This window comes from Patella vulgata, chromosome 1 (genome assembly GCF_932274485.2).
Source record: "Patella vulgata chromosome 1, xgPatVulg1.2, whole genome shotgun sequence".
Lineage (NCBI taxonomy): Eukaryota > Metazoa > Mollusca > Gastropoda > Patellidae > Patella > Patella vulgata.
In genome coordinates, this window is record NC_065879.2 from 20,156,019 (window position 1) to 20,181,819 (window position 25,801).

A 25,801-nucleotide genomic window follows, 5' to 3' on the forward strand; every position below is an offset into this window, starting at 1 on the left:
TTGATAGATGTGTAGGGAATTTCACGTGCGATGACTATTTATAGACTTTGATGCTGAGCGTTATTGCACTGCGTGATTAGCCAGAAATCACTTCGAGACAAGTCACTGAAGCGTGCACGGTGGCTAAGTGGGTAAGGCGCTCGCTCGCTAGCCTGGAGGTCGGGTGTTCGATCCCTGCATTGGCCGAGAAAGTTCATTCAGATTTTCCGGCGTGGTTCCCCCTTGTCAGTGATGCAGGACGGAGGGCCTGACAAGGACAGCTGTCTAGTCATTCGGATGAGACGAAAAACCGAGGTCCCGTGTACACATTGGCGTGCGCGTAAAAGATCCCTTGACAGTTGGAATTCGATATAAGAGTAGGCCGTAGTGCCGCTGTCCGGGCAAAATTTCCCTCATAGCAAACTGTATGACGTATGCCCGTCTTCATTAGCCCAGTTTGGAGCAAAACAGTAGGACGTTAAACCCCATTTCATTTCTCATGACATGTGGTTCAAAGATTAAAGATGCATTATGTAATAGCTAAATCCGCCTGTAGAAGTTTTTATTTTTATTTATTAGCCATTTATTCACATGAAAAGCCCATAATTAAATCTCTGGGATACCCGATGGTCGTGATATAGATTGAATTAAAGCGCAATTACCATTTAATAACTCATCGTAAAAATGGATAATTGAGACTTTGCTTATTCCGTAGCAATGGTGCTTGGCATTCTAGATTAAACTGTCAAAACTTAACTTCGCTCCGAATCAATTGACTGAAATTTTTAATATATTAATTTTTCAATATCTATCTTGAAATATATATTATAGGCCAGTGAATGTATTTACCATTGAAGTCAGTAGGATGGGGGTTAATTACTAGTCTGAATCCATCGAGTTATTTCCCCTTGTTATACCTGGCGTAACATATGTCAACATCTATTATTAGGTCAGGCGTGAATACAATGTAGTTCAGCTTTCAGTCTCTGTGTAGTAAAGGTGGTTATAGTCGTGAAGACAAGAGAAAGGGTTTAAAAACAGTGATATGGATTAATACGTGAAACAAGTATGGATAGAGACGAAATATGGGCACTAGAGCTTCCATTTTGACCTGTCAGTCTCCCACTGTGGATACATGTGACAGATTACCAGGTAAATATAGATATATATGTATATATTATTGATATAATACGTATTAGTAGGTAATCTATTGTACTGTTAGTCCTAACAGTGACTGACATAATGGAATTGATATATTGTTACAGTATGTGGTGCGTGGTTACCAATTCACTTCAGGAATAAGATAGAGAAATATGGTTCAACGTCAACTCGACACCAAGGCGATACTCGATTGAACGTTCTGGAATTAAATTCTCTCAAGGACCCGGAGAAAACCCACGAACATGTGGGGTCGAAACCACAGCACGTGTCTCAATGACATGCCCACACATTGCTAGATCATTCGACCACTCCTCTACTCCACCCCTGCCCTCCTCTTTCAATCATTCCATTAAATCCCCTTTTCTATTTTCGGGTGGAGATGCAAAGGGGGGGGGGGTCAATAGTTAACTGAGTGTGTTGGATCATTGAGTCCAATGGCGTTGTTTCGATTCTCCACTTGTACGTAACAAGGACTAGGGTCGCCTGTCCAACCTCTTGGGTTTTCTCCGGTTTCTTTCTACTGCTACAGAACTCTACGAGCAAACGAATTATTGAAATAAAGGGTTGGACGGAGGCCTGACAATAAGACGAAGGCCTGTCAATGAACAGTGTCTAGTAGTTGGGGTGTGACGAAGATTCGAGGTCCGGTGTACTGCACGTTAGTGTGCACGTAAAAGAACCCTTGGTATTTGAAATTCGAGGACGTGTGGCGGAAACGTTGACCGGGCGAATATTGCTCTCATAGTACACTATGAGTGGGAGAATTTTGCCCTGACAGCGGTGCTTTCATATACTCTTCGTCAATTCTAACTACCAAGAAGTAGATTTTCTACCACATGTTGGATTATTCACAAATCATGTGATCTCTTGGTCCCCCCCTTGTCGGTGATGTTGGAAAGAGAGTCTGGCAAAGGGGAGAGAGAGAAATGATGTTTAACGTCCACTCGACACAAACTAGGTCATTTCGGGACTAACATAATAATGGTTCAATTTTATTTCCACAATTCGCTTGCGCGTAGGGGTCTTTAGCAGTGGGAGGAAACAGGAGGACCCGGAAAAAACCCACGAGGTTGGACAGGCGACTCTACTCCTTGTCACGTACAACCGGGGAATCGAAACCACGCCAGTTGACTCAATGACAGACTTTATGATACTGCGCGCAAGTGCTAACCATCCAGCCATCCAATCCCCCTTCTGGCAAAGGACAACGTATAGTCGTTCGGATTGGACAAAAATTGGCAGTTGGAATTCGATAAAGAGTAGGCCGTAGCGCCGTGCATAATTTCCCGCATTTCACACTGCGGCGCGTAAACCTTGTCTTCATTAAAGTAGAAGGACGTTAAACCCCATTTCAATTCATTTCTTCATATTTACAGGAAAAACAAAAATATCGAATGGGCATCCTTTGCGAGGGGATGTGACGAAAAGAGTGGAATCTCAAAACGAACGAAACAAGAAAATATTAGATTCGCAGAAAAAGACATGTTATAAAGCCCAGGTAAATCTATATTTTATCCAGCCTAGGTAATTCTATATGTGATTCAAGCCCAGGTAATTTTATATGTGATTCAAGTCCAGGTAATTCTATATGTGATTCAAGCCAAGGTAGTTCTATATGTGACTCAAGTCCAGGTAATTCTATATTTTATAAAGCCCAGGTATTCTATATGTGATTCAAGCTCAGGTAATTCTATATTTTATAAAGCCTAGCTAATTCTATATTAGTTCACCTCTGAACGTATGTCCCATTGCACTCGTCCTGTACGTTCAGGAACCGCTCTATTGAATCCTTGTCGAAAAAGTATCGACCCCAGTCAATTTTACTGGGCAACTCTGGGGACGCAGGAATATTGTAAAGGAACATTTTAGTGAGAAAATAAGACTTTGCTTACCTCTTTAGATTTAGTATGTGCAACACAACATGCTGTTAAAAATACATCCCTTCTGCTAAACGGATTGGCAGAAGCCATTGAAATCTGAATATAGGGTAACCCATAAATTTACGTAACTTGACCAAATATGACGAAACGAAATTTAATTAAGCTGATAAGCTGACGGGGGGGGGGGGTGTTCATTGGAATCTTTGAAAAGTTGAGACTCGTCAGTCATTTATTGATTTACCTAGTCCAGTTACAATCTATTTTTTTTTCAAAAATTTCAATTTTGCTTCACCTACTTACCTAAATTTCGCTTCGTCATATATGGCCGAGTTATGTAAATTTGTGCGTTACCAAATATCGAGTCTGCCCTATGTTTGCCCCCCCTCCCCCTATAATTTAAAAAAAAAAACAACATTTGTGATATGTTTTGATAATCAATATCCTCTACGCTGCTATTTATCTTGACGACCAGTGTCTGAAATACTGCCAGGCTGCATTTCCGACAGTCCTTTGACGCTTTCCTCTCTGGTCGGATAAACTAGTGATTTTGCGACAGGCGGTATCTGGTAAGCTCTATTTATCTCGACAGCATTTCCGGCAGTTATTTTTAAATTTCCGAGGGCTTCGTTGAGGTTAGCAAGTCTGTCCGTTTGACAATTTCCTCTCTGGTCGGATAAACTAGTAATCAGTCGGCAGGCGGTAACTGGTCGGCTCTATTTATCTCTAAAATCGGTGTCTGAATACTGTCAGACTGCGTTTCCGGCAGTCTATTTTTCAAAATTTTCTGGTTGAAGCTCGCTCCTCATACCCCCCGTAAGGACTCGCTACTTTGGTGCTCATGAGGAGGCTTCGTCGAGGTTCATTTGACACTTTCCGCTGTGGTGGTATCTGGTTAGATCTATTTATCTCGACGATCAGTGCCTGAAAGTCTGCACAACTGCATTTTCGGCAGTCTGTTCTTTTTTTTAAATATTTCTGGCGGGGGTGGGGGGCATACCCTTGTTTGCAGCTCGCGCCTTTGCCCCCTTAAGCTTGAACTTTGCCCCAGCTTTGCCCCTCCAACTACCGGCGGGTGGCGCCGCCACTGTATACGAATGTTGTAAAGTATACCAAATGTTGTGAAGTATACCGAATGTTGTCAAGGATGTCGCATGTTGTCAAGGATGTCGAATGTTGTTGAAGTTTTAGTGGAAAATAAAATATATTTGTAATATTGAACAGAATTGAATCATGTTGTGAAATGTTTAATTGAAAATATATTTGTAATATTGAACGCTTTTGGATTATGGTAAGGCTGTTATTCCTTTAAAAGGTTCAAACTTGACAATATTGTTGTTTGCAAGGAATTAATCAAATGACACCCAGGGACTTTAAATAGTCAATTTCACATCTTATAAAAACCGTGCATTAGTCATAATTTATCGCATATAATATTTGTAATTCGATGATCTTCTAAATCTCACAGCATTTTATCACATAGTTTTAAAGTTTATATCAGTTCAGACAGGCGTGGTAATGGTTCTCATTTATCACATATTATATCGTTTCAGAAAGGAGTGGTAATCGTTTTAGACCACTTATTTATTAACAATAAACGATAACATGGCTCTCTATGTCAGATATGTATTAAAGATACATAATGTAAGGTTTAGATAAAGAGCTGACAGTTTTTGCTATAATAGTTCAAAAAACAAGATAATGAAAATGGAATATATTGAAATATTCAGTCAATTCTGAGTGGAGTTATGACTGTTTGAAGAGGAACGTGGTCTTTAATTTCATTGCTACCGTTGTTACGATAATAAACAACTTCTCGATTATTCATGTTTCAATCAAATTATTGAATGGCGATAGGGTTTTTAATCCGTGAAAAATCCCAAGAGAGTTGATTATGGGCTTCTGAATAAATGTCTAATCAAATAATTTATATAACATTTGAAGTAGAAAAAACAAATCTTGCGATAGACAGACTTAGTTCTTACCTAATGCATGATTAGCAGATAACAATACTGGGATGGTATTAATGAACTCTCAAACAAGCACGAACAAAGTCAGAATTATAGAGCATTGTCTTAATGATAGATCTCTTCCGTTTATTACCAAGTCAGTTAATTCATTTACACGCATTATAGAAAAACATCAAAAGCGAAGGGTTTCGAATGAACAAAGAAATCAATGGGTTAATTGTATAAACTGATTAATTATTAAATAATTGGCAGTCAGATAGACTTGTAAACAACTTGTTCTGTTTTTATCAAGGTTGCTAATTCTCACTCTATCTATAGGTTTACCTTGAGAATATTAATCAAGGGTTGAGTAAAGACCTTTATTGGCTAGGGTGTCGCGCTTCGAGTTCGAGCTAGCCGATCACCTCTGGCTTGCGGTCGTGGTTTTGATCCCAGATTTGGAGATTGGGTCGCTTTCTCAATTTCCTGGGTTTATCCCGGGTACTCCGGTTTCCTGCCACAAGAATCACTTGTCTGCGATATCACCCTCGGTGGAAGCGGACGTCAAACACTACCTTTATGGTGACGAAGTGAAAATTTTAACACCTTGTCTTAAAGTGATGTTTTTATATACAAGAACTTTTTTTATATTTTACCTATATTTTATTACCCCTTCATATGTAATGAAATTGGGTTTAATGTCCTACTGCTCTGCTCCGACTGGGCTAATGAAGACGGGCATACGCCGTACAGCGGGCTATGAGGGACATTTTGCCCGGGAAACCAACTGCCAAGGGATCTTTTACGTGCACACCAATTTATACACGTGACCTCGGTTTTTCGTCTCATCCGAATGACTAGACAGCTGCCCTTATCAGGTCCTGTACCACTGACGCGGGGAAACCACGTCAGAAAATCCCGATGAACTTTCTCGGCCAATGCAGGGATCGAACACTCGACCTCCAGGCTAGCAAGCCAGCGTCTTACCCACTTAGCCACCGTGGCTGCTCCTTCATATGTAAATAATGTTACTGAAATCAACCTTTCCATAATAGCATGTATTATGTATTGGACAACAACACCTTTGATTACGTGAATTTCAAACAGTCGGTCAGACCTTTGAATAATCCGCGATATTACTACCGTTAACGGAAATAAATACCTGCAATAGACAGATTTAGCACTTACATAATGCATCTTTAACCCGATGGGTTAACCCCATTTCATTTGATTTCGGCGGCAAGGTGCAGGCATTGCCATTACTTACTTATTGCAATAATGTAATATAAGCAGAAAAAATTAATAGTTGCCACAAATAGGCTTACAATCATATATAATTATTTCATAACTTTGTTAAAGGACAACAGGGTTGTTTTTTTTTCAAGTATATCACAAATGAAATAGATTAATAGCACCGTTGTGCTACATGTCAACATGTCATAACGAAATGAAATGAAATGGGGTTTAACGTCCTACTGTTCTGCTGCGAACTGGGCTACGGCTAATGAAGACGGGTGTACGCCATACAGTGTGCTATGAGGGAAATTTTGCCCGGACAGCGGCACTACGGCCTACTCTTATATCGAACTGTCAAGAGAGAGGGAGAGGGAGAGAGAGAGAGAGAGAGAGAGTTTTCTCCCGGTCCACCGGTTTCCTCCCATTGCTAAAGACTCCTAAAGACCCCCCCCCCCCTCCTCTCTCTCCCGCTCTCTCTCGTGTTCATTTCACCCTATTTTTAGCTTATCGCTGTCTATAAATCTATGTATTGTGTTTCTAATGAACGGAGATCAGACAAGATTTCCCTTAATCTACACTCCTTACACCTGCCACACCTGTATTATATATAATTAACCTGCTCAGGTAGTACATACTTTACACGGTTATTGATACAAACCTACAATTTTAAATTTAACGAACCGTTCATTGAATACTGACGTACAGTATACACATGTATCTTTATTTTATAAACTTTTTTTTTATTTGTGGGGAGAGGAGGGGGGGGGGGGCTCTGAAAACACCCTACTGTTCTGCACCGACTAGGCTAAAGAAGACGGGCATACGTCATACAATGTGCTATGAGGGAAATTTTGCGCGGACAACGGCACTACTCCAACTGTCAAGGGTTCTTTTACGTGCACGCCAAAGTTTACACGGGGCCTCGGATTTTTGTTCAGTCCGAACGACTTAACGTTATCCCTTGCCAGCCCCACCGTACTGCCCAAATATAAAAAGACATCTATATACCACAAATAAAAGCTTAGTTTGAATGCTATGTGATTACTATATACCTATACATATATATATAAACATACATGTATCTACCATGCATTTCGTGGTCAGACTGGCGCCATACAAACATACCATATTATTAATATATTACTAGGGCCAAAATAAAAATAAAAATACGCGTGCTTACGTTTGTTTACCCGACAGACATTAGGGGTTTCTGTTACATGATCTCTAGAAGATGACTTGAAGAAACCATAACATTCAAATGATGACATACTTATTATTTTTAACTTGCAACTGCATTCTGTTTTATTTTGTGTGTAATTATATAGTGTTCTTCCTATATTCAGCTTGTATAATGTATAATGTATATATTTTGTAGTTTAGGAGTGACTTCCCAAACTCTTCACTTTAAAATGCTATTGCATTTCAAATGATTTTGAATTTATCCTGATATGACATGTATATATGTCTTTGTAGCTTAGGAGGGACCTATGGAAGATAGGTTTTTTTTTGTTTTTTTTTTTTGCAAACTAAATAAGTTGCCTCATGTTTTTATTATTATTTTTGTTATTATTATTACTTGGTAACTACTCGAGCACAGTTATTTTTTACAACTTGAAGACGGTTGATGGAGAATAAATGTACGAAATAGATAATACAAACCACACGAACAAAAATATAATGTGGCCATGAAACCGAAAAAACGGGTGTTTTTTTTCTATGCCTAATATAACACATCAAATAATACACGGGAATAACAAGTAAATGTAAGTGTGATTGTTTAACTACATATCACCTACCATCTACTTATTATTTACTTATATATTTAGTGTATAGTTAATGTTTATATAAGTAAAGCCCCTCTATTGTAGTCTATATGATATGTCAACACTTATAGTAGACTACCTATATATATCTTTATATATACTATTCAAAAAAAGTAGGGGATATTTGATTTTTAAGTGTTATTAAAGTCACCTAATGAAACCGACGAAGAAACAAATGACAAAATGAAATGAAGTTTACATTCATCGATTTATTCCAAATGATCGTTAGACTAAGTAAGGCACAGACTGACCAGTATAAGGGTAAAATGATACCCGGGGTCAAACAGCAAAGTTACCACAGCATCACAACCAAGTCAGTAACGGGTAAATCCTCCTCTGTTTGCCAAACAAGCATTGATCCGACGTGGCATACTCCTAATGAGACGTCTAAGGTCATTTTGGTCCAGATTGTCCCATTCCTGTTGCAACGCAGCAGCAAGTTCTTGGACATTGGCAGGACGTTGTTGACGTTGACGTAACCTCTGTCCAAGCATGTCCCAGACATGCTCGATGGGGGAGAGGTCGGGACTCAGTGCTGGCCAAGGTAATGTGGTGATGTTCTGTTGTTGGAGGTAACCTGTAACGATCCTGGCCCTGTGACATCTTGCGTTGTCATCCTGGAAGATGAAACGGCGGCCATGACGTCGTGCGAACGGCACAACATGGACTGCCAAGATGTTGTCCCGGTAGTACTGGCCTGTAACACGCCCTGCAACAACATGTAAAGCCGTTCTTCCAGCAACAGTGATGCCTCCCCACACCATAACAGAACCACCCCCAAATCGATCATGTCTGATGACGTTAACGTCTTGGAAGCGCTCATTTCGACGACGCCACACCCTCCTACGTCTGTCCAAAAAATCAACAGTGAACCTTGACTCATCTGAAAACATCACATTGCTCCAGCGTCGATTATCCCAGTGTTGACGATCCTTACACCAACGACGTCTTGCCTGAATGTGATGATCTCTCAAACAAGGGATCACGCGAGGACGTCGGGCGCGAAGGTGACCCCTATGCAGTCGATTCCGAATCGTCTGGCCACTCACTCTCACACCAGTGTCTGTTTGAAGACGAGCGCTGATCTGATTTGCTGTGATGACACGATTTCTCAAGGCCAAGGTACGGATAAATCGATCCTGGGCTTGAGTTGTCGCCCTTGGTCGACCTGAGCGTGGTCTGTCCTGTACAGATTGTGTATCACGGTATGTGGACCATAGCCTGCTTATGACAGACTGAGAAACATTCATCGTCCGCGCCACAACCGCCTGTGTTGTGCCGATCTGTAGCATGCCAAGGGCACGTAACCTTTCATTTTGGGTAAGCCGACGCATATCAAAATTTGTTTTCTGGTCACTAAAACAATTAAACTGATGTTTCCACCCTGGAATTCAATGCCACAGTGACTGTAACATTCAAAGTCAGAGTCGTGCAAATCTTGGGTTGGACCCCCATGATGATCCCAAGCATCACCTGCATTCCATGCGGTAGCTATTGGTGCGTTTGGGCGTCACATGTAACTGGAAATGTTTCTTCTGTTAGGTTCTATAGTGACTTTTTTCGTAGTCATTTGCATATTTTAGTATTATGCCCCCAAAATCAAATATCCCCTACTTTTTTTGAATAGTATATATATAATACGATCAACATCTCATAAAGTATATAACATCTAATCTATATTCGCACGATCCCACAGGGTGGGGCATTCGCCCGTGTAAGTCTCGAATTGCAAGTGAAGATAACTCTGCTTGGAAGATTGAAGGTGGGGTGGAGGGCGAGTGGTCTCATGCATACGATTTAGATCATTAGGTCTGGCACAGAGTCGTCATCTCACAAAATATATAACATATGATAATCTGTACTGGAACGATCAAATAAGGGGTATAGAAAACATTATTAATTGTTGATGTTGTTGTTGCCATTGGGCTTGTGCTAGTTATTGCTGTTGTGGTTGTTGCTGTTGTGATCGTGCTAGTTATTGCTGTTGTGGTTGTTGTCGTTGTGCTTTTGCTAGTTATTACTGTTGTGGTTGTTGTCGTCGTGCTTGCGCTAGTTATTGCTGTTGTGGTTGTTGTTGCCGTTGCTGCTGTCGACAATGATGTGTTTGGTTCCTGGTTCATATAGTACTGTCGTACTTGTTATTTTGGTTATTTCGAAACTAACATATGGTTCAACCCTGTTCAATAATTCGCTTGCGCGTAGAGGTCTGTAGCAGTGGGAGGAAACCGGTGGACCCGGGAAAAAAACGAGACTAGACAGGCGCAGCTACTCTTTGTCACTTATAAACTGGGAATCGAAACCACGCCCTTTGACTCAATGACAGACCTAATGATCTAACGCGCACGCGTTAAATCATTTGGCCAGCCCCCCCCCCCCACACTCCCAACCCAGCAATATGTGACGACGGGTGCATGTTAAAACATGTTATAAAAGTAGTCCACGGTATTATAATAGAATTCTTGTCTATACAGCTCATTAACTCCATTGTTGATAGTACACGTGATATGTCTCATTTGTACATCGTGTCATGTTCCCACTGTCGTGCGATGCGTTACGATAGGATTGTCTCTATTGAGTCGACGATCTGGTACGTGCAGATACGTTCGGATACGTTTCGATACGAGTAACACGATTGTTACGACTGACCACAAGACTTGATAGGATCACCACGGTTACTCCGATATTAAAACCACGATTTCAATCGTAGCGCGAATCGTGATAGTGGGAACCTATCATTAGGATTTTGTACACGATTTATGAACTCTTGTTGATACGTTGCAGTGTAATCAACATTACCAAGTATTCTAGTATTATGAGTTAAGAGAGAGAGAGGGGGGGGGGGTAACGTCCACTTGACACATGTTTTCTCGTCAATAAAATAATAATGAGTTTATCTGAACTTTTCAGCTTGGTTCCCCCTTCACTGTTGTGAAGAATCGAGGATCTAGTAAGGACCAGCTTCTAGTCTTCCGGCAAAATTTCTCTACGGGCACACCACATAGCGCAAGCCCGTCTTCGTTAGCCCCGTTGGTGTAGAAAAGTATGACGTTTAACCCCATTTGACTTAGTTTCAGACTAATGATGCCTAAAAGCACGAAGAACCAGCACACAAATTTATGAAAATGTGGGCTGAAACTGGGAAATTAAGTTTAATGTCTGTGAAATAGCATTATTTAACGTTCGCTTCCATCGAAGTAATATCGGGAGAGAGAGAGAAATGTGGTTTAAAGTCATTAAAAATATTTATATTACAGGAGTTCAGTGATCGTGTATTAGAAGAGAAAGACAGATTATCACTACATTCTAAATCACGTGGTACATCGAGAACTACATCACGTACTGCATCTCCATCAAATAATAAAAGTAAGCGGTTACAACGACGTCATTATTTGTAAATAAAAGATGCATTATGTAAGATTAGATAAAGAGCTGGTCGTTCTTGTTATAATAGTTCAAAAATAGATAATTAAAAATGAATACATTGAGTGTCAGAAGATGTTTATTATCGTAACAACGGTACTGGATAATCCATTTTATCGTTAAACTTTTAAATCAAACGCGTGGGCGTTCTAATCCATTTAAATCTCTGCCATCCGATGTTCAAAGAGTTGATTGATTATGGACTCGTCATGTTAATGTCTAAATAATAATAAACATAAGATTTGAAGCAAGAAGAAAGAACTGCAATAGGCAGATTTAGCTCTTACATAATGCATCTTTAATGAAGAAAACAAAATCTAAATATCAACGGTAGATAATGCCCCGGCTTGGATTCAATCGGATTACATAATGACTGTGTATACAAGCAGAGGTAGAGAGTTTGCTTTCTCTTGGTATAATATTTCAGATATTTGATTGTGTGGTATTTACGGTAATTACCAGTTTAATTTCCCACTCTTCTGCAGTAAGTGGGATAAAGAAGGTGAATATATGACATAGTTAGCCCAGACATTGGCATTTTTACCTACACTTTGACGAATTCCAAGTGTTTTGCGGTTTGTTTGTTTTTGTGTAAACAATAATTTGCTTCAGTTGGATGAAAAGGGACCAGAGAACAGGACAACCAATATCACCCTCTCCTTTTATGTGCACCCCAATGGGTACTCCATCCTCTCTATCCCTAGTGGCATAGTTCTGTTTTACTCCACTAACCCCTGGGTCCAATCATGGGGTATTCACGAATTCAAATTATCTGCTCTTGATGATTTCATTGGCCACGTAGGTTGATTCTACGAACAAATCAAAAAACAGTCTTTGCGCCATCGTTTACGTTTACCACTATACAGCAGCATGCATGTTCATTTATGAGAAAGTTTGCAAGACATTTAATATCAAAGAAGTGGCATGCACACAAACAGATGCCCTAAAATATTTTGACAAAGTTTACAGCAATTATTCGGAGATCTTAGTTGCAACAAAATGCGAGTTACTTACCTGCGCCCATTCGCTTTGTATTATGGAATTTATTGGTTGGTCGATAAAAATCGCACAATTAACAAATTATCAAGGGCGGATAAGTTGACCATGTGTCCGACCCTTGAATGGACCCAGGGGTTAGTGGACTGGAAAGGAATGATACGACTGGGAAACCGAGGATGCGTGTACACTGGACCTCGATACACCTGCTTAGTGAGCCAGTGCCTAACTTACTCGATCAGCCACCATGAATCACAACTTTAAATGATTACCCAGTTCATCACCTTACGATTCATATTTTTATATAGCCTGTTTGTTCATTGGCGGGGGGGTGGGGAGCAGTAACCGGGACGCTGGATTCTAATGTAGAATACGACATAAATCATACATCAAGTAGAAAATCTGCCCGTAAAGGTTTACCAGGTGGTGCTTTAGATTTAACTCTCAAGAATAGCCAGGTGATGTTGGGGCTAACATGTGACGCGTATCTAACATGTATTTTATTAGAATAAAATGTTGTTTACATTCACATATGGCATATTTTCATGTCAATATTGCGCTTGTTCGCAGAAGTCTTTAGAAGTCGGAGTACCCAGCGAAATCCATCAAGGTTAGGCAGACGATCGCCTGACTTGCATATATAACAGAACCATTGTTCACCTTTCTTTTCTTTTTTCTTTTTTTTTATCTAAACCTAATTATTCTTTTATTTCAGAACATGTGCACTTTGAACCAATATCCGACAATGAAATACAAGAACTCAATGTGAAGGTCAATGGTGTTATTCAGCCAACTACGAAAGCGGACATTTCATAGAAAAATATTTAAAGAGCGTTAAAACTAGTATAGCTTACCCAAGTGCTCAGTCGCCATTTTACAGTTATCTTTGGTTACTGTAGTTCTCAGTCACCACTAGTTACTATAGTTCTCAGTCACCATTGGTTACTATATTTCTCATTCACCATTGGTTACTATAATTATCAGTCACCATTGGTTACTATATTTCTCAGTCACCATTGGTTACTATAATTATCAGTCACAATGGGTTACTATAGTTCTAGGTCACTATTGGTTACTGTAGTTCACAGCCAACATTGGTTACAAGATTTCCTGGATTGCAAGTCACCATCGGTTAACACGTGGCTCATTTACCAATGGTTATGGTAGTGCTTAATCACCATTGGCTACCGTAATATTTAGGCACCATTGGTTACCGTCGTACTTAGTCACATTGCTTTAGTTAACATATTGCTTAGTTACCATTGGTTACGATATTAACATCAAAATCGTGGTTTCCGGTTCAGTTTTTAGAGTTGTTGAAGTGGACGGGGTTTATTCCATGTAGTTTTATTATTAGACTCGTGGACCTTTTGAAACGTTGATTATTGTATTAAAATCGTGCATTCGCCTTATTTGAAGCACATTTATATGAATTCTCTGTATGTGGTGATAGAAGAAACAAGGTTTGAAATGCAGAACACAAGGCTGTAATCAGATCATATATTCATATTATTTCTAGAGTGCATTGTGCATTACTGTGATACATTTTCTAGAACACGTGCTGTGATAAATTGCTGGCGATTGAAAGGATCAACAGATAGTGTTTAGGGAAAAGGTTTTTATATGGGCTAAGCCTGTTCCCAAATCCCATTCAGGTATTGGGTTTTTTTGGGTTTTTTTTTTCTTTTTTTGTAAAGACATATTGTGTTTCCATGGATTTGTTGAATTTGTACATAGAATATAAATTATATGATTTAATGCTGTTATAAAAGACGCTATGCGTGATTTTAGCAAGAACCCCTTGTAAATTAAACGTTGAATCTCTAATAGGAATGTCAGTCTAAAAATAGTTCATTTCCGTTCTATATTGACAAATATATAACAGATTGAAAATTCCACCCGTCTATGCTCTTCCCTATATCAAAAGACGACCGCCATCTTTATTTGCCGTGAACCAAATTGATGGGCCTGTTTTAAATTTGTTTGAAAATCCAACCGGGAGGCGGGGGGGGGGGGGGGGGGGGTATCTAGTGTTGGTATTTTTATTTTGTTTTCTTTTTTCTTTAAATGTTAAATAATCAATCTGAGTATATGTTAGTGTTCATTTGAAATTTTCCGAAAAATGCTAACCAAAAGTCGTCAGTTTAATTTGTTTCAATCAGTATAAAAGCTTTATCGATATGGGGAAATATTATCGCTTTAATTATAAATTGGCTAGTATTCAGTATTACAGTTCTATTGATATTTACCAATATTCAGTATTACAGTTCTATTGATATTTGCTAATATTCAGTATTAAAGCCCTGTTGTATTCAATATTACAGCTCTATTGATATTTGCTAGTTTTCAGTATTACAGTTCTATTTTTATTTGCTAGTATTCTCTGTTAAAAGATTATGTCGATACTTTGACATGTATTTAAATGTACTGACATTTGCCGATACTTAATATTCAGTTGATGATACTGGGATAAATATTCGGTAAATTACTTTACTGATATTTACAATTTTCCTTTATTAAAGATTTGTCGTGTTTTGCTTTAGTAATCATAGTTAGTTTGAGGGAGACAATGCAGTAAAACGACTAAAGATAGACTAAGTCAATTATACAAGGAAAATGGGCTATGGAACAAAATTGTTGTGTTTTCTTCTTTATTCTACATACACGTGCAATTAAATGCCTTCTTGTATATTTTTATTTGTCAATAGAATTATAGATTTGTAAGTAGAATGTTTAGACATTAAACTCATAATAAACTAAATACCTCATTTTATTGTCGTTGTTGAAGAATATATAAAATATTTAACGAATTATGTTTTATTATTTTTGTTGTTAATTACCGGAAGTCTAGTACGAGGTATTCACCTTAGGTCTCGGAGAATAGATCAGATCTATATGACAAGGCCAAATGCATATTTCCTCAAGGTCACGAGATGTAAACAGGGTGAGGGCACTTGATTGTTGTCGAGGATTGTAGGTTAGGGTAAGGCGTAGGACTAGGTCTTTGGTTAGGTTTAAGAATTTGGCCTTGTCAAATAGATTTAACCAAGAGTATTGTTGTACAATAACTACTATGCCGGTTACAAGGGTTGTTTGCGGAACACCGGTTACATTTCTAGCTAGTTACTACCATTACGTGCTCTTGAAAGTCGCGAGCCAGGCGATACACAAACTAATCATCCCGTGCTAATGGCGAAGCTAAGAGAGCTTACTATTCAAATAGCAATAACAAGCAAAGATAACTGTTTACGGTCACCAACACCATATGCCCCATGTTCACTGTTGATGCAAGGGCATTGGTGACATTTCCATGTAGGCTTAATCCGGACCTGAGCAACATACCCTAATTAATTATTATGGCAAGACCATACTCCCTGATTATTAATCCGAAGTGTTAGACCCACTTCCGGATTTTTACAGACAAGACTGTGAAATTTGGCCAAGGTCTTGCTAATACTAGAGAAGAAAATATACCCATCCGACCTCAACCTTCAACATAATTTGATTTATAAGACTTTCAACTAGTTGATGAGACTGAAATTGAAAAAATCATAAAAATAAGTCTGTAACTAAATCATCAGCTGTCGATCCCATACCAACTCCTTCTTCAAAGTTGTGTCTTACTACATCCCTTCTCATAATAACCGACACGATTAATTCCTCTATTTTAGATAATACTGTGCCTGATGTTTTTTAAGGGTGTTTTGGTTATCCCATTGATAAAAAAAAAAGCTTGGATCCAAACTAGAACAAAAATTACCTTGAGCATAATAGCCAATGAGATTAAAACCCATGTATCTGAAAACAACCTTATGGAGGAAAAACAGCTCTACCCGTGTTCACAACGACATTACCATATGTCTAGATAAGCGGTTCGGATTTCCTATTAACATTTTGAGGAAGACATACAGTTATATTTCTAGCTAATCATTTTATCATTATATGCGCTTTTCAAAGTCTCAAATTAGCACCTATTTTAATTCAGTTTTTTGAACTTGCACACATACGCCTATACAAAGGGTCGGTCATTATTATAAAATAATATTTTAGATCTCTTGGTTTTCATGCAATTTATACGACAATTTATGGGGTTATTCGATTGACCCTTCCGGAATTGAATTATTTCTCTTAATCCTCAAAATAGGGACAATCAGGTGAAAAGGGTGATATCGTGGTACAACGCATGCGTCGACTGCATAAGAAAATGTGGATGCTCCATTGTCAGTCCGGAACGTCCCATTTCTGTCAGTCCCGACAGCGAATCGTGACGTAATTAAGCACAACATGTAAATGTAAATTCAAACACACCTCTTCAATTCTAGAACCAAGGAGGACATAGAACTGCTATCTGGGGATGTAATTACTAGTCTTAATTCAGTTTATTCTAATCTCTGCCCAGCTCCAACTTTTTCCCAAATTTTCGTTTGGCTGAACGTTTTTCACTACAGACAGAGCAACAGACGGTCATGTCTTTGCTCCAGATTTTGTATGAGGTTAACCACTGTAGTATTCTAAAAACTGTCATGTTAACGATAATTTTATGCTTTAATTTGTTAATGAATATTTTAATGTATTCTCCCTTTGTGCTAATTTTAATAATTACTCCCTGTTACGAAATTGCCGTCATTTTTTTTAAACCATAATATTATGCGAAAGAGAAAAATGTTCCGTGCTTTTATATTTGTATAGCCACATTTAAATACCGGTAGGTCTACGCTTTGGTACATATTCTAGTATACTCTTCAAAAAAAGTAGGGGATATTGAAATACAAATACCTATGCAGGTTGTCATATGATAAATAGTCGTGGGCACTTGACATGCTTTGAGAGTATGTTCACAGATGAAGAACTTATCGCCCCAAACCCAAAAGAACCACCGAGCTGCACATGTGACACGCAATAGCGACATACACGTGGGGGGGGGGGGGTCATTGTCAAATTTGACACTTCAAGGAAGGGTTGATGAAAACTGTCTCTTGCTGGTTTATCCTATCCATGTTTGCTTTCCTATTGCCAAGGTTCTTGCATACGATTTACTGTTTACAGTATCTTTGCTTTAGTGTGTTACGTTTAATTTGATCGGAAGACGTGTTCGTCGACGTCAACGTCAACCGACAACACTGCAAGTATTGGCCGTGGCACTGCAAGAGGATTGGGTCAGATTACCCCAAATCGTGATTGGACGGTTGATTAGGAGCATGCCACGACGAATTGCTGAATGTATGAGGATTGGTGGAGCAATTACTCATTATTAAGACAAAAAACGAAAACGTCCATTTTCACTTTTAACAGTATATCTCTTTGGGACTGAAATGGGCCGTCAGATAAGCCGCCCATATGAACTGATTATGTTCATGTGTAGGCAATTGGCCTGTTATTAACATACACTGGTTAGCTCTAATAAAAACAGGAGTGCATTTCCGCAGTTTTCTGAATATCCCCTACTTTTTTTGAAGAGTATATTTAGAGTTCACAGTGGTTATTAGTTTTATTCTGTAAGTACTTAATAAATTTGTCTTTCTTTCCACCCAAAATAATCATAAATGACTATACTGTCTTTAGGACTGACCGATTGTTTTATAGTCTAATGTATGACAAGCCTATAGTTGCGAGTTAATCTGAAATATTTTGCCTTTCAAGAATATTGGCCAATTTATATTGGGTTGGGATTCTGATTTCTCGGACTAAGAGATTCTAGGGTTTGACTTGATGCAAGGGGGGTAACTCCATTAAATGATGTCAAAATGGCTTGATATGCTAAAAGGAGTTATCTCCCATATAACATGATTGATGTCTCCATGAATTTTTGACATGATCTAAGGGAGGTACCTCTATTAAATGGCCCCAAACTCGCAATAGATGCTAAAAAGGCTTTACATCGTTTTTATATTCCCTGAAGTATAGTGTATAGTTTCCGAATATCTTTGTTATCTTCTATTTTCAGAACTCTTTGTAAACAGCCTGACATAAATTGTAATTCGAACCCTATTCTTCGATACCAGACCAAAAACTCAACAAAAATGGCAATGCAAAAGGTTAGAGAGGGAGAATTGATATAAATAGACCAACTACAAATTGTCTGCCAAAGAACGACTATCTGATTTAAAGTCAAGCTTCGGCGATATCACTTCGATGGAAGCGGACGTTAAATAATGCTATTTCACAGACATTAAACTTAATTTCTCAGGGATCGGCCCACATTTTGATAAATTTGTATGCTGGTTCTTTATGCTTTTAGGCATTATTAGTCTGAAACTAAATCAAATGGGGTTAAAACGTCCTACTTTTCTACACCAACGGAGCTAACGAAGACGGGCTTGCGCTATCCCTTAGAATAGACGCTGGCCCCTGCTAGATCCTCGATCCTTCACAAGAGGGAAATTGGAATAAAGCCGAAAAGTTCAGATGAACACATATTTTATTGACGAGAAAACATAATGTGTTATTACACAATTAATTATGGTAACATCTGTTTATGTTTAGTTTATTTCTGGTACTTGTCCAGATTGTATCTGTAGGATGTATAACACCGTCAATAGCTGTAACAAAAAATCCAATAGGATTCATTATCATAATATTAAGTGCAGGTGGTGGGTGGGGAGCTACCCGCAAACAAAACCGATAAGACAAACCTGCGGACAAGACACAAACTACACAGAATAAAATGAAACGATATGGGGTTTAACGTCCTGTTGTGCTAATGAAGAACAGGCATTGTTCTATGCTGTGTGCTGTTAGGGAAATTTTGCCTGGGCAGCGGCGCTATTGTCTATTCTTATTTTGAATTCCAACTGTCACGGGTTTCGTCCCATCCGAACGACTATCAGGCCACCCGTCTTAAACGACTAATGGGGGGGGGGGGGACCACGGCGGAAAATCACAATGAACTTTCTCGGCCCACACTGGTACCTTCACATTTGCGAGCCAACATCTTTCACACTGAGGCACCGCGACTCCAATATCTGATATATATACTCTTCTAAAAAACAAAAAGACACGCATAGTGACATTTCGTCGTCGGTATACCCTCGTTGCAACAGGAACCGCGATTCGTCGCTGAAGCAAACTGTTCTCCAGCCATACCCTGTGTGCCATTAAGTCGGATTTGACAGTGTCTGCGTGTTTCAAAACAACAGTTCTAACAATATTTCTGGCTCTTAATACGGTTTTACGTAGGCGTCTATGGACTGTTTGGTCTGAGATCCTACGCCGTCCAGGAATTTGCTGCTGCAGTAGAGGTCGCGGTTGTAAAGTGAACCGTTTCCGCAAATAAAGTAATCGGATGTGACGATCCAGGGCAGGTGGAGGCACTCTTGTTTGGATTGAGCTTGTGCTGTCACATGTTGAATTTCGCTGTCGGTAGCTATCACAAAGTCGAGAAATTGTACCCTGGGAAACATTCAACAGCCTGGCTACCTCTGTCTGGTATTCACAGGCTTGTAACCGACCGGTAGCGTTGTTGAGTTGGTCTTCGTGCAAATGTAGCATCGCTTGGCTCGTTGAATGTTTACATCTTCAACTTAATTTTGAAAACGAGAATCCTGGGATTTTAAAGGCCTTAGATTGGGGTTTCATGCGAAAAGCTTGTGGAGTTGTTAAACTCATGTGTCTTGGTGCAATCAAGCGAAAACAAATTTCGGCAAAAAGTATGACCAGTCACAATTAGTGACCCTACATTTAAAACCAATAACGAATTTCTTTTATCCTTACATAATCGCATTAAAAACAAGTAAGATTTATGGAAATAACGATCCCGTTCAAATAAAGAAGAAAAGGATGAAAAATGTGCTCTGCTTTTCTTTTTTGAGTATATATATATATATATATATAGAGAGAGAGAGAGAGAGAGAAATGGGGTTTAACGACCACTCGACACAAACTAGGTCATCTGACTCAGTGACAGACCTCATATCGGTTCTAACATATGGTTCAGTTTTTTTTCCATTAATTCGCTTGCGCGTAGGGGTCGTTAGCCGTGGGAGGAAACCAGAGGACCCGGAGAAAACCCACGAGGTTGGACCCTGTTCCTTGTCACGTACAAGCGGGGAATCGAAACCACGCCACTTGACTCAATGACAGACCTTATGATGCAACGCACACGCGTTAACCATTCGCTAAGCCGATAATGTATAAAGTGTACACTTGACCTCAGTTTTTTTCAACCGATACAAAGGACTAGTCCAGGTAGTGATGCGGTGAAAACTATGCATGGAGTTTCACCACTTTCACTAAAATAGAATCAAAGTCATCGTGTTTCATAACATCGACAAATCAAACGGTGGCGAACCGTTGAATGGATGGTGTTTAATAGCTTTATATTTATTCGTCCATTAGCGGTGGTTAGTTAAAAAGCTGATAAAGTATGCCTCGTTTTTTTTCATCCCATCTAAACGACTAGATGCTGTACTAGTAGTATGCTAATAGAGACTTTTGGAAATGGGAATTCTCCCCATCCGTATCACTTATCCGTATCGTCACATGATACGTTGCATCGATGTAGTTTTAGAGTTTGGGCAGATTTTCTCGAGCTGAACTTAGTTCTATTACATCATGATAGCAGTTATCTACCAAGATCACCATCAGTACTAGTCAAGTGCCTAGCTGAGCAATGTTTGGTTTCACTAATGTATCATTTCAGAAAGTTTATACCACTCTACCATAGAATCACATCATTTACAGATTTGCAAGGTCCCAACTCCCTAAATTTAGCGCGTGGATCAACCTGCATGCAGACAGATAGGGAAAATATGAAAATTCCGAGAAAAACTCAACCAGAATAATGATTAATTTCTAGTCTTTATCGTGGTTAAAATCACATCAAATATTCACCTTCGTGTTCTAGGATACACATAGATTCATAAAAAAGTCATGGCACAACATTCCAGGACGGTAAAAAGACGACGATGCTATACGGACCTTTTCCGTGTGAAAGCTGTTCGATACGTGCTGCCGTATCAGTGTGTAGTATTACGTATGAGAAATACACACACATTGATGACATCACACGCAAAGTCGATACGGATACGCGATACGGACCAGGAATTTACGCTTGACAAAAGGCTCTAATATGTCATATTTACCTCGGTATAGTATGTTACAAATTCCTCGTGGTCAATTACTCCATCTTCTGAAAGACAAACGAAAAACAAAACATTACATATACTATAAATTTATTAAATAAACTAGTGATTACGACAAACTAACTAGAAATGAATTGAAATAAAATGGGTTTAACGTCAGTCTATTCAGCATAAACCGGGCTAATAAAGCCGACCATACGCCTTGCCGTTTGCTGTATGAGGGGGATTTATCATGGTGAGTGGAGTTTCCGGATATTCCTCATCGAATTCCAACTGTCGATGGTTCTTTTACGTGAACTCCAACGAATACACCGGTGGCCATGGGGTTCCGTACCAAATGAAAGGCTTCTATGGCTTTCCCAACCATCCGTACGACACAAGGTGAAACCAGGCTGGAAAATCCCGAACAACTATTTCGGCATAACCGAGATAAAACCTTTAAACCTCCGACTTAGTTTGTGTGAGTCGCGACGGCTCGCTAAGCAGGAGGCCGAAAAGTTCCGGATTTACCTATATAGGCTTAGCAGACTGAAGTCTCTAAGGCCTCAAGATCTAGGGTACTTTAATCTTAAACACCTGTTATCACCCTCCGCTTTGCTTAATTATGTTTCAAACAGACTTCCATCTTCCTCTAGCCGTGAGGGTGAAAGACTTGGAGGGATCTAGTAAGTGGAATAGAATAGGGTCTCTCCTAATCTAAATCCGGCACAGCATAGTTCTTATTTTAATAAACTCAGACAAAAACGTTGGTGGTGTGAACTTACTACGTAGATGATCCATTCTATCATGTACACCGTCCAAATCTGTAGAATCAATAACGCCATCCTGGTCGTGGTCATATTCAACAAATAAGGCCTTAGCAACGATGGCTAAAGTTGGTTCCTGCATATCAAAATGGAATTCAAATTCTACTTCTGTAATTTTACGATCACCTAAAAATATACATTTTCAAAATTAATTTCATTCCCCTTTTCGTTATCTAGTTTTTAGCTATTATATGTAACACTCTGCAGTGCTATGCGTCGCTGGTTAGATGTGGAAAGTACAAAGGCACCCTCACTCCCACATCCAACGTGTGACGCATACTCTCTTCCCTACTACATATTAATAGCCTTGAGATCGTCTAGTATTGTCTCTGTTTATATTTGTTTCTTATTCTCTTCTGAGGACTCACGCTGTGTATAGCCTACATATATTTTTTTTTATCTCAGTCGTTAAGACGTTTATCTACCAGGAATAACAATGCATCAGTTCGTTTCCACATTTTATATCAAGCCCTGGATACATAGGCTACAAGCTTTGGTTACATTACGATAATTAAAGTTAACATGTCTTTGTCTCCACTCCCTAATTTGCACATCGGATTTATTGACGGAACACACTACAGCATATGGCTCCCCTACAAATCAATGGGGTCTACTCATCACAGCTGGTGTCTCTTGAACATTGGCGGTCTCTCCCGAATTTAGTGGCTGGCTGTCGAACGGCCAGAGCTCTGATGGTTTTCTACGTTCAGCTTTAAGCTTTCAATTATCTAATTGGTCAATATGACGTAATAAACTATAACGATTGGTTACTAAACCAAATGATGCAATAGTAATTCTACTACATTAGTGATAAACATAAAATTCTGGTTTCACCTAGAATCGGCTATGTTTTGATTTTATAAATCTTTGTATGTGTCAACCCGTCAATCATTTTAATTTGAATGCGTGGGATATGACTTACAATAGATATATATGTGAACTCAATAATTAGTTAACGATATAATATAATGCTATTATAAATTTAAAGAGCAAGAATTCTATCAGTCTTACTACATGTAGCGCGAACTGTCAGCTCTTTATCTAAATCCTACATAATGATCTTTACTTGTCAATTTCATGATTGTATACGGCACCAAGTACAAAATAAACCGCACAATTAAATACCTTGTAATAGATGGTTTGTATGCAATGAAATTATTTTGAATCCCACAAACATCCAAACAAATAAACATTTTCTTTGTACATATAATTGCTTCACATTATTTCATAGTATTATATAACAAATCTGTTTATAATATATTTCATATTCGTTGTCATTCTGAACATAAGAGACAAGCTAACTGAGGAGAAAAAGCGAAATGAAAATGAAATGAAATGGGGTTTAACGTCCTACTGTTCTTCTCCGACTGGGTTCATGAAGACGGGCATACGCCATACAGTGTGCTATGAGGGAAATTTTGCCCGGGCAGCGGCACTATGGCATACTCATATATCGAATTCCAAGGGATCTTTTACGTGCATGCCAATGTATACACAGGACCTTGGGTTTTTTTGTACCATCCGTCCTGCACCACTGACAAGGAGAACCCACGTCTGAAAATCCTGATGAACTTTCTCGACCAATTCAGGCATCGAAACTTAGCCACCGTGACTCCAACTAAAAAGGAACTACTTTTTTATCAAAAAGGAACTACTTTTTTTATCAAAAAAGAACTACTTTTTCATTTAAAAAGAACTACTTTTTCGACCCAGTAATATTGTTGGAGAAAAGTTCTCATTTACCATAAACAATTAAAATACTATTACCATCCGTCCTGCACCACTGACAAGGAGAACCCACGTCTGAAAATCCTGATGAACTTTCTCGACAAATTCAGGCATCGAAACTTAGCCACCGTGACTCCAACTAAAAAGGAACTACTTTTTTATCAAAAAGGAACTACGTTTTTTTATCAAAAAAGCACTACTTTTTCATTTAAAAAGAACTACTTTTTCGACCCAGTAATATTGTTGGAGAAAAGTTCTCATTTACCATAAACAATTACAATACTACCCATAACCTTAACGGAAACGCCGGGTTAATAATAAGACTTTGTAACCGGTGACTTGCTGGCAAAAAATGATGTATCACTACTCCGTAGAGTAATCAAGTTCACTAAAATGAAATCTATATCAAAGAATTATATTTATTTGCTTGTGTGCGTAAGAAAGGGTTGGGGTATCCATAAAATCCCCTACTAATCTTTTTTGATATCAAAAAATATCAACACGTGTCGATAAAGTAAAAAATAAAACTTCGGCAAAGCCAATTGAGTTGATATTTTGATATCAAAAAAAAAGATGAGTAGGAGATTCTCTATATACCTGTTCCCTGATACTTTTGATTATATCAAAATAGAACTTTATAAATCACTGTACCATTATTGTCGTAATCAGTTATTAGAGTTTCCAGGTCATCTCGGTCATACTGGCCATTCTTATTATAATCCATATCCACCCATAATCTCTCTGATTCGTTTTTCACGTGCTCCCTAAATCTGTCTAGATGGATATCTACATCAATACTCGGGTCAACGGCTGGTAGACTAAATTATAAACATATGAAATGAAATTAAGTTAAATAAAATCGGCTTTATCTTGCTAGTGTCCGGTTCCAGACGGGCTAATTAAGGCGCACATAAGTTATGCAGTGGGCTATGAGTTTCCCGGTCATTTCGAATTACAACTTTCAAGGATTCTTTTAATTACGCGCCTGCCGTACGGGACTAACATACGGTTCGATTTTATGTCAATAATTCGTTTGCGCGTAGGTGTCTTTAGTTGTGTGAGAAAACCGAAGAACCCTGGAGGAAATTCACAAGATAATAATCATACCTTAAGCTCGCTGGTATTAATATCAAAACACAAACCAAAAACAACATGGTGGCTGAAAAACGCAAAAACAATAATAGAGTATTATTTTGTTTTATTTTATTCGTACACTTTATTACACTTTATTGCAGTTATCAATGCGTCTAATTTTATTCGAAAACACCGAGTATACTTCGAGTAATTTATTCCACTTTCATTTTCATATTTAATGAAATTGAACATGTTTATTTAGTCTTTGTGTGTAGGACACGGATTAGAACGTGATTTTCAACATGGCGGTCATGGCTGTGTGCAGGATAAAATAAACCCCACTGAGCCTTATGTTTAATGGAATATATAACCCTTTCGTTATTTCCATATTGTCTTCTTTATTTTAAAAAAAAAATTTTTTTAAGACTTACCTTAGTGACTTTAGGTAGGCCTATCAGTAAATGAATTTTTATCTTAGACGTGTGTTTGAAGATAGATAAGGTTAAACATGCGTACACGATAGAAACTTTTCTTATCTGAAGACACAGATAAGATTTAGATAATTAGCCTGGGGGAACCGGCTTGTGCTATAGGTTAAATTTTGCCAGGATTAACCTTTAACGATTTTCTACGGTGGCTGGGAGAGGACATCCAATGATTTTATTTTTCCCA

The 25,801-nt window shown here is 38.6% G+C and overlaps 2 long non-coding RNA genes across 2 annotated transcripts; one reads left to right on the forward strand and one right to left on the reverse strand.

The window, feature by feature from the left end:
* Positions 1–918: 918 nt before the first annotated feature.
* Positions 919–14,452, forward strand: LOC126828318 (uncharacterized). Its single transcript, XR_007682997.2, has 4 exons — positions 919–1,131; positions 2,517–2,638; positions 11,280–11,388; positions 13,157–14,452. It is a non-coding gene; the product is annotated as an uncharacterized LOC126828318 (long non-coding RNA).
* Positions 14,453–21,521: 7,069 nt separating this feature from the next.
* LOC126828310 (uncharacterized) lies at positions 21,522–25,599 on the reverse strand. Its single transcript, XR_007682985.2, has 5 exons — positions 25,561–25,599; positions 25,163–25,214; positions 24,707–24,873; positions 22,286–22,453; positions 21,522–21,568 (listed from the first exon to the last, which is right to left on the reverse strand). It is a non-coding gene; the product is annotated as an uncharacterized LOC126828310 (long non-coding RNA).
* Between the last annotated feature and the right edge of the window lie 202 nt (positions 25,600–25,801).